This window comes from Malania oleifera, chromosome 11 (genome assembly GCF_029873635.1).
Source record: "Malania oleifera isolate guangnan ecotype guangnan chromosome 11, ASM2987363v1, whole genome shotgun sequence".
Taxonomy (NCBI): domain Eukaryota; kingdom Viridiplantae; phylum Streptophyta; class Magnoliopsida; order Santalales; family Ximeniaceae; genus Malania; species Malania oleifera.
Window position 1 is genome coordinate 90,629,006 of NC_080427.1, and position 8,628 is coordinate 90,637,633.

Here is an 8,628-nt window from a genome sequence, read left to right on the forward strand (position 1 = left end):
CACTTGTGTTATCACACTTTATTGGTATTATTTTATACTCTAGATTGAAATCTTTTAATTGTTGTTTCATATATAAGATTTGTGCACAACAACTTCCCGCTGCCACATATTCAACTTGGGCGGTTGATAAAGCTATAGAGTTTTGTTTCTTTGAGAACCATGAAACTAACGATTGTCCTAAAAAATGACATGTGCTACTTGTACTTTTTCTATCAATTTTACATCCGGCGTAATCAGCATCGGAGTAACTTATCATATTAAAATCAGTGTCCTTTGGATACCATAAACCTAGATCAAGTGATCCTACCAAGTACCGAAGAATTCTCTTGACAACTGTTAAGTGAGATTCCTTGGGTGCTGATTGAAATCTAGCACACATACACACACTAAACATAATATCAGGACTACTAGCAGTTAAATATAGTAAACTACCAATAATTCCTCTATAGTGTGTTATGTCTACTTGTTTTCCTTTTTCATCTCTATCAAGACTTGTGGTTGTACTTATAGGAGTTCCTACGAGTTTACTTTGTTCTATATCAAACTTTTTGAGCATATCTTTGATGTACTTAGTTTGATTTATGAAAGTTTTATTTTTAGCTTGTTTTATTTGTAATCCTAGAAAATAATTTAGCTCCCCCATCATACTCATCTCAAATTCTTTTTGCATACATGTGGCGAATTCTTTGCATAGATCTTCATTTGTAGCTCCAAATATAATATCGTCTACATATATTTGAACTATTAGCATATTTTTTTTTTGGATTTAATGTATAAAGTGCTGTCAACCATTCCTCTTGTAAATTCATTTTTAAGTAAAAATTTACTTAACCTCTCATACCAAGCTCTTGGAGCTTGTTTCAAACCATAAAGGGCTTTAGTCAATTTAAATACATGGTTTGAATTTTTAGAATTTTCAAAACCTGGAGATTGTTTGACATACACTTCTTCATTTATATATCCATTTAAGAATGCACTCTTTACATCCATTTGATATAACTTAAAATTTTTATGGGCTACATAAGTTAAAAGCATCCTAATTGCTTCCATCCTTGCCACAGGAGCAAAGGTTTCATCGCAATCAATTCCTTCTTCTTGATAATATCCTTGTGCTACTAGCCTAGTTTTATTTCTCACAACTACTCCATTTTCATCCTTCTTATTTCTAAACACCTATTTAGTTCCAATGATTGATTTATCTTTGGGTTTAGGTATAAGTTCCCACACTTGACTTCTTTCAAATTGATTTAGTTCCTCTTGCATAGCTATAATCTAAGAATCATCATTTAAAGCATCTTCAATGTTTTTGGGTTCATCTTGGGATAAGAAGGCATAATGGTTGCAAATATTTTTTAGTGAGGCTCTTGTAGTTATTCCTTTTGATGTTTCATCAAGAATTTGTTCTTTAGAGTGATTTTTATCATATTTCCATTCTTCAGGAAATTTCAAATTTTCTGAAAAGTTTTCATTTGGATAAATCATTATTCTTTTCTTCTTTTTTTCAAGATCTCTTTCTTTTTGTGGAGTATCTTCTTTTTCATCATTCATATCTTTAATGTCGTAGTTATTTGATTCATCAAAAGTTATATGAATTGATTCCATAATTATAGAAGTTCTTTTATTATAAATCCTATAAGCTTTACTATTTGTAGAATAACCTAGGAAGATACCTTCATCCAACTTTGCATTAAACTTTCATAAGTCATCTTTAGTATTAAGTATAAAACATTTACATTCAAATACATGAAAGTAGGAAATATTAGGTTTTCTTTCTTTCCAAAGGTCATATGGTGTTTTATCTATTTTTGATCTTATTGATACCCTATTTACAATATAACATGCTATATTTACAACTTCTGCCCAAAAGTATTTAGGTAAATTATTTTCTTTAAGCATTGTTCTTGCCATTTCTTGTAGAGTTCTATTTTTCCTTTCAACAACTCTATTTTGTTGTGGAGTTCTAGGTGCTGAAAAATTGTGAGTTATTCCATGTTCATTACAAAATTTATCAACTTCCTTGTTTTTAAACTCTCTTCCTTGGTCACTTCTAAAGCTTGTTACATTATAGCCTTTCTCATTTTGTAATTTCTTGCATAAGGTTATTAATTGGTTACAAGCTTCATCTTTGTTTGCTAAAAAGATTATCCAAGTAAATCTTGAATAATCATCTACTATTACAAAAGCATATTGTTTTCCACCTAAGCTTAAGGTTCTAGTTGGACCAAACAAGTTTAGGTGCAAGAGTTCTAGGGGCCTTTTGGTGGATATGAATTTTTTATTTTTAAAGTTTTTTTTTACTTGTTTTCCCTTTTGACATGCATCACACAACTTGTCTGTTATGAATTTAGTATTTGGCAATCCTTTTACAAGATTTTTCTTAGATAATTTGGATAGTAGGTCCATGCTAGCATGACCTAGTTTCCTATGCCATAACCAACTTACTTCATTTATAGCTATCAAACAAGTTATGTTTTGATTTGCTAATTTCTCAAGATTTATGCAATAGACATTATTTATTCTATGAGCCATAAACAAAGTTTCTTTATTTTTAGGATTTTGGATGACACATTTTTCTTTCATGAAAATTACTTTGAACCCTTTATCACTTAGTTGACTAATACTTAAAAGATTATGTTTTAGTCCTACCACTAATAGTGCATTGTCTATAGTGAGTGAAGGTTCTTTACCAATTTTTTCGATACCAATAATTTTACCTTTGGCATTGTCGCTGAAGGTGACGTATCCCCCATCCTTTTGTTTTAAAGTGGTGAATTTGATCTTGTCACCAGTCATATGCCTTGAGCACTTGCTGTCCAAGTACCATTTGTCCGTTGTCATTGTTGTCCTAAGACAAACCTACAATGAGGGATACTATGTGTTAGTTTTTGGAACCTAAATTCTTTTGACTTTCTTTATTTTGTTGTTAGTTCCACTATTTTCTTTCCATTCTCCTTGAATTTTAACATATTTTCTTTTTATGGGCAATTAAACATCACATGACCTTTAGTCTTACACATATAGCAAGTGGTGTGTTCATGTTTGTTATTTGATGAAGTGCTAGCATAAAACTTAGCTTCCTTAACAAAGTATCCCATGTATAGATTTTTATTCCTTTTATTTGCTTTACCGTTGTAACCTATTCCTTCTTTGTTTCCAAGAAGCCTTTGCTGTCCAATCATCTTTTCAAAATTTTCTTTACCTTTGGTAAAATTATAGATGATTTTTTCTTTATCCTCAACTACCTTTTTGAGTTCATTTATCTCTAGATCCTTCTTAATCAAGTTATCTTTATGAGTTTTATATAACTCTTGTTTTTCTATATTTATTTCTTCTTCCAACTTCTTAATACTAGTATTTCTTTCTTCTTCAATAGCTTTGAATGATTCAAATTGCTTCAATAGTTCTTGATTTTGATCTTTCAAAGTTATATTTCTCTTCGAAATTTTTATGAATCTTTTATGTAGTGAGAATAACTCAGCTCGTAATTCCTTATTAGAAGGCAAGATTTCACACGACTCATCACAAGACTCATTTTGAGATTCGGTTGAAGAGTAGTAAGAATTTACCTCTTCATTATTCGCCATGAAGCATATATTTGCCATCTCTTGTTCACCTGATTTGATTTCAGTTTTGCTGGAGCTTGAGTCATCCCAAGTAGCCTTCATTGCTTCCTTCTTTTTCTTCTTGTCTTTCTTGAACAATGGGTAGTCCGGTTTGATATGCCCTGACTTTTTGCAATGATAACAAATTGGTGGTTCATTCTTGGCTTTATTTTCTTTCCTACTTGTTCTCCTTTTTCGGTTTTCTTTTTATTAAACTTTCTAGGAAACCTTTTATTTCTTCTGTAGAATTTTCCTAGTCTCTTGGTAATGAATGCCAATTCATCTTGATCTAAGTCCCTTGTTTCACTTTTTTCTTCACTAGTGTTGTGGCTAGATGCTTTTAGTGCTACAGATCTTTTATGCTTTGTTTCAGGATTTCTTTCTTTCAAGTCCATTTCATAGGTAAGAAGTGAGCCTATACCAAAGAAGTAGTCTTGAGGTTTCTACCTTCCGTGATAGCTGTAGCCTTTGGTTCCCAAATAGAAGGAAGGCCTTTTAGAATTTTTCTAATCATTTCATAGGTAATGTATGTTTTACCTAAGGCGCTTAAGGAGTTTATTATGTGGGTAAATCTGGTGTACATGCTTGATATTGTTTCATCAGAATTCATCTTGAATGCTTCGTATTCGCTTGTTATGTTAACATGTCTATCCTATTATCTCTAACATCAATGGTTCCTTCATAAGTTACTTCTAGTTTGTCCCAAATCTCCTTAGTTGTTTTGCAAGCCATGACTCGGTTAAATTCATTAGCATCTAATGCACAATATAATGCATTTATAGCACTTGCATTTATTTGAAGTATTTTATAATCTAAGTCAGTCATATCTTTCTTTTCTTTTGGAATATGTTTTCCATCAACTATCTTAGTGGGGATAAGATTTCCATCCATAACGACTTCCCATGCTTTCCAATCCATGTGTTGGAGATATATTTCCATTCTCTTTTTCCAAAAAGTATAATTGTGTCCACAAAAGATTGGTGGATAGGTTGAGGATTGACCTTCACCAAAGGGTGCTACTCCAATGTTTGCCATAAGATCTTTTTATAGTTTCTTATTAGGAATTTCTATAACTAGACTCTGATACCTATTGAAATTAGGAATAGCTTCCCAAGAAGGGGTGGGGGGGAATTGGATTCTTTTTTATTTTAATAGTTTTTAAGCTTTTGTTTATGATACCAAGAAAAACACAAATAATAACTGATAATTACACTTGAAAATACTGAAATTTAAATTTACAAGTCAATCAATGAAATCAAAACAATTCAACTACTCAACCAAGAATATTAGTACTTTTGTCAATTTCCCTGTGATTGTTTACCACCTTCTTTGAGTAACTTGTTCGTATGCACTTCTCTTAATCAATATTTTCGCAGATTAACCAACGTACTCCCTTTTGGGTTTCTGAAAATGGTTAGTCCAAACGTACTTTCTAAATATCAAGAGTTTTTGTTTCTTTCTAACTTTAAAACCTGCAACTTGCACTTTTAAATCATAGAACAACAACAAGTACAGAATATGGAAAGTAAAGAAGAGGGAAAGACACAAGGTTTTTATGAGGTTCAGCTTCAACACGGCCTACGTCCTCGCCCTTGGAAAAACACCAAAGGGTTCCACTATAGTAGTTCCGTTAACCGGGTGGAACAACACCTGTTTACAATCACTTCTTTGGCCAAGGCTAGAGCCCTTCTTCTCCAAACAATATACCCTTGTTTGGCCAACGATCTAACAACTCGGAATCGTCCAAAATCTACAAGAGAGATATCAAAAAGTTGGTGTACAAGAGATGCTCACACAAAGAGCAGATTAGTACAAATTTAAACTATGTACTTCAAAAGATAAATATCAAGAAAGAAATACACTTTTGAAGTTTTACAAGGATTTCACCAAATTCTTTTTCTCCAGATGATAAATCAGTAATCTTTCTTCAGGAATTGATAAGCAAGAGTATCAGAACAATAATACTTTCAGCTTGTTTCATTCACAAAACACATGTATTTATAGGTTTTCAAAACAAGTTTCCTTGTTGCAAGAGTTTCCTTAAAGAGTTTCCTAAGTCAGAAAATTTGGGGTTCAAACGACTATAATTTAAAAAATAAGATTTTTAAAAATTTGCCCGTTGAACAGTGTTCAGATGTCTGAGAATTCGAGATAAGACGTCTGAAGTTTTTGAAACCCTTTCAAAATTGAATTGGACACAAGGTCAGATGTCTGAAGAGAGGGTTTGGGCGTCTGAGGTGCCAGGTTCAGATGTCTGAAGTTGCGAGTTCAGACGTCTAAACACCTACTGCCTGTTTCTGTTTCGATCCATAAAATCTTCAGACATCTGCACTTAATCTTTAGATGTTTGAACATGAAGTTCAGTCATATGAAGTTGCCACTTCAGCTATCTGAACTGAAAAGTTCAGTCATCTAATCTGCCATGAACCTGTTTTTAGAAAATATTTTTCTTTAAAAACTTATTTGCTCTCTTATGATTTTTACAAGACTTATTTTAGAATTCTCAAATAAATCTTTAAGTCCATATAATCTCTTTGACAAGCTTCAAAACATATTTCAAACGATATTTTAGCTTTTGAAATACTTACAAATATGTTTTCTAAGCCTTCATAAGACATGCTTGAGTTCTTTCTCATTCTTTGCTCTTGAGGTTCTTTGAAAAATTTGCTTAAGCTTCAAATATATTAGATTCTCTTTGGATCATTGAATAGTGGTCCCATACTTGATTCATACTTGATCTTCTCTTAAACCATACTTGAACTTTACTTGAACCATACTTGAACTTTACTTGAATCATACTTGATCTTTACTTGAACCATACTTGATCCATATTTCCCGAAACAAAAACTCAACCTTTCCAAATTAAATAGTCCTTTGTTTGCTATCACCAAAACCAATTGAAAGACCTTGTTAGGCCAACAAGCAAAATATAAATATATATATATATATATATATGTATATATATAACAGTATTATATAGTTTCAGATCCTGATGGGTCAGATCAGATTAAAGAGCACGATACCGTTGCTATTACAGTTCAGAGTGCAACCACACTGTTAGCTTTATCATGATCCCAAAAGGGGAGGTGAATTGGTATTTTTAAAATTAATGTTCTAGGTCAGTATTCTAACAGAAGTATATTCACAATCCTAAAGTCAATATAGTGCAAGTAAAATAAATCAATTGTAATATATAGTAGAAATTAAATAATGCAATTTAATCAACTAAGCATGCACAAGAAAGCAGTAAAGAGAAGTGACACGCAGAAGTGTTATCGTGGTTCGAAAAATTGCCTACGTCCCTGCCTTGACTAACAAGCACAAGGATTAACACTATAATGCTCACTTAAACGGGTGGAGCGGCACCTAAACAACCAGGTCAATTAGCATAGGACTGACCTCAACCTTTACACAATCCTTATTGGGCTAGATTAGCACCCCCTCAGGCCACTCCTAGAATATAATAATATTATCTTAATTAACTGGTACAGTGATTATGCTTTCATGTAAAGCAGATATGTACCCAATATGCGCAGTCACACACACATCAATGATATGGATATAATGTAAGCTCAGTGATGCAAATAGTTGTGCTATCGACACTCAATATGGTATAATCAGTGAGATGCTCAAAAGTGTTCAATAAAAGCAATATCTTGGAATTTAAGCAAAGCACAGTTCAGCAGCAAATCAATATTCCATAGATATGAATAAGATAATCAAACTGGTTCAAGAAGATTTTCCTTAACGAAATAAGCCCAATACTAGTTTGAAAATATTTTTCTTGTTGAAAAATCTTTGCACAACAAAAATCAAAACTATTGGACACTTACAATAACAATGCAAATATCCTAAGCTTACTAGTTTATCTCCACACAAGATTAATAATATGAAAATGTGTGGGATAAATTTAAGCTAAACTCCCTAAAAAATGATATCATAATCAATCACATAAATGGGATTTTCTAGCAAGTCTAGCAATCACAAGCACTCTAAAAATATTCTCACAATGTCAAAAAATGTATTAAGGAAGTAAATATTTGAGAGAATTTGGACAAAGAGTGTATTTTGAAAAGAGAGAATTTTTGCTAATGAAATTTGCTAATTATTTTCTAATCTTTGCAAATGAGCCTATATTAATAGGCAAGATAAAAAATATAACCGTTTGGGACTTTTTGAGAATTATTAGAAAACTTTCAAATAGTTTAAACCCAATTAACCCAACTTAACCCAATTTTACCATAGTTAAAATAATTTTAACCCGCCGAGGTTCGGGTGGCTAAATCGTGATTCAGTCGCCCGAACAAACACAACCTTAAAAATAATTTAAATAAGTTCGGTCACCCGTGTCATACTTCGGAAACCCAAACAAAAGTAAGTAGCCTCTGTTCGTAAATTCGGGTGCTTGATCATAGGTTCGATAGCCCGAACTTGTGTGTTCGGTGGCCCAGGGCTCAATTTGAACTAAATAGCTCGGTAGCCCGAGTAGGTGGAATGTCCCTTTCAAAGGGTTCGGGTGCCTGTGGACATTATATACAAAATAGTTCGGTCGCCCGTGAGCTTAAGTCAACTGTTGACTTCTCAACAATTTGGGTGTCTAAGGAGTTTTGAACTCCTGGGGTTCGGTCGCCCGAGCTCTCTCAATTTCCCTAGACATATTCAATTAAGTGCATTTTGTAATACTCATGTTTTTTGTATGATATATGTGAGCGTGTTTGGAACCTAGAGTCATACTATGATCTTACTGAGCTTACCATATATCTTATATGCATTATATGCAGATAAGAAATACAAACCATATTCCTAAGTTACTATTACAAACCCATATTACATTAATTGAAATGGAAATACAAATTAAAGTCTTCAGGGTCTTCATGTTGCATCAAGTTTCATACCTTGAGATGGTCATTTAAGCCTGCACAAACACTTGAAAACCATCAAATACTTAAGTATTTATCATTATCAAAACCGGGTGTGACCTATAAGGTCAACATTCTCCCCATTTTTCATGATGACAAATACATCA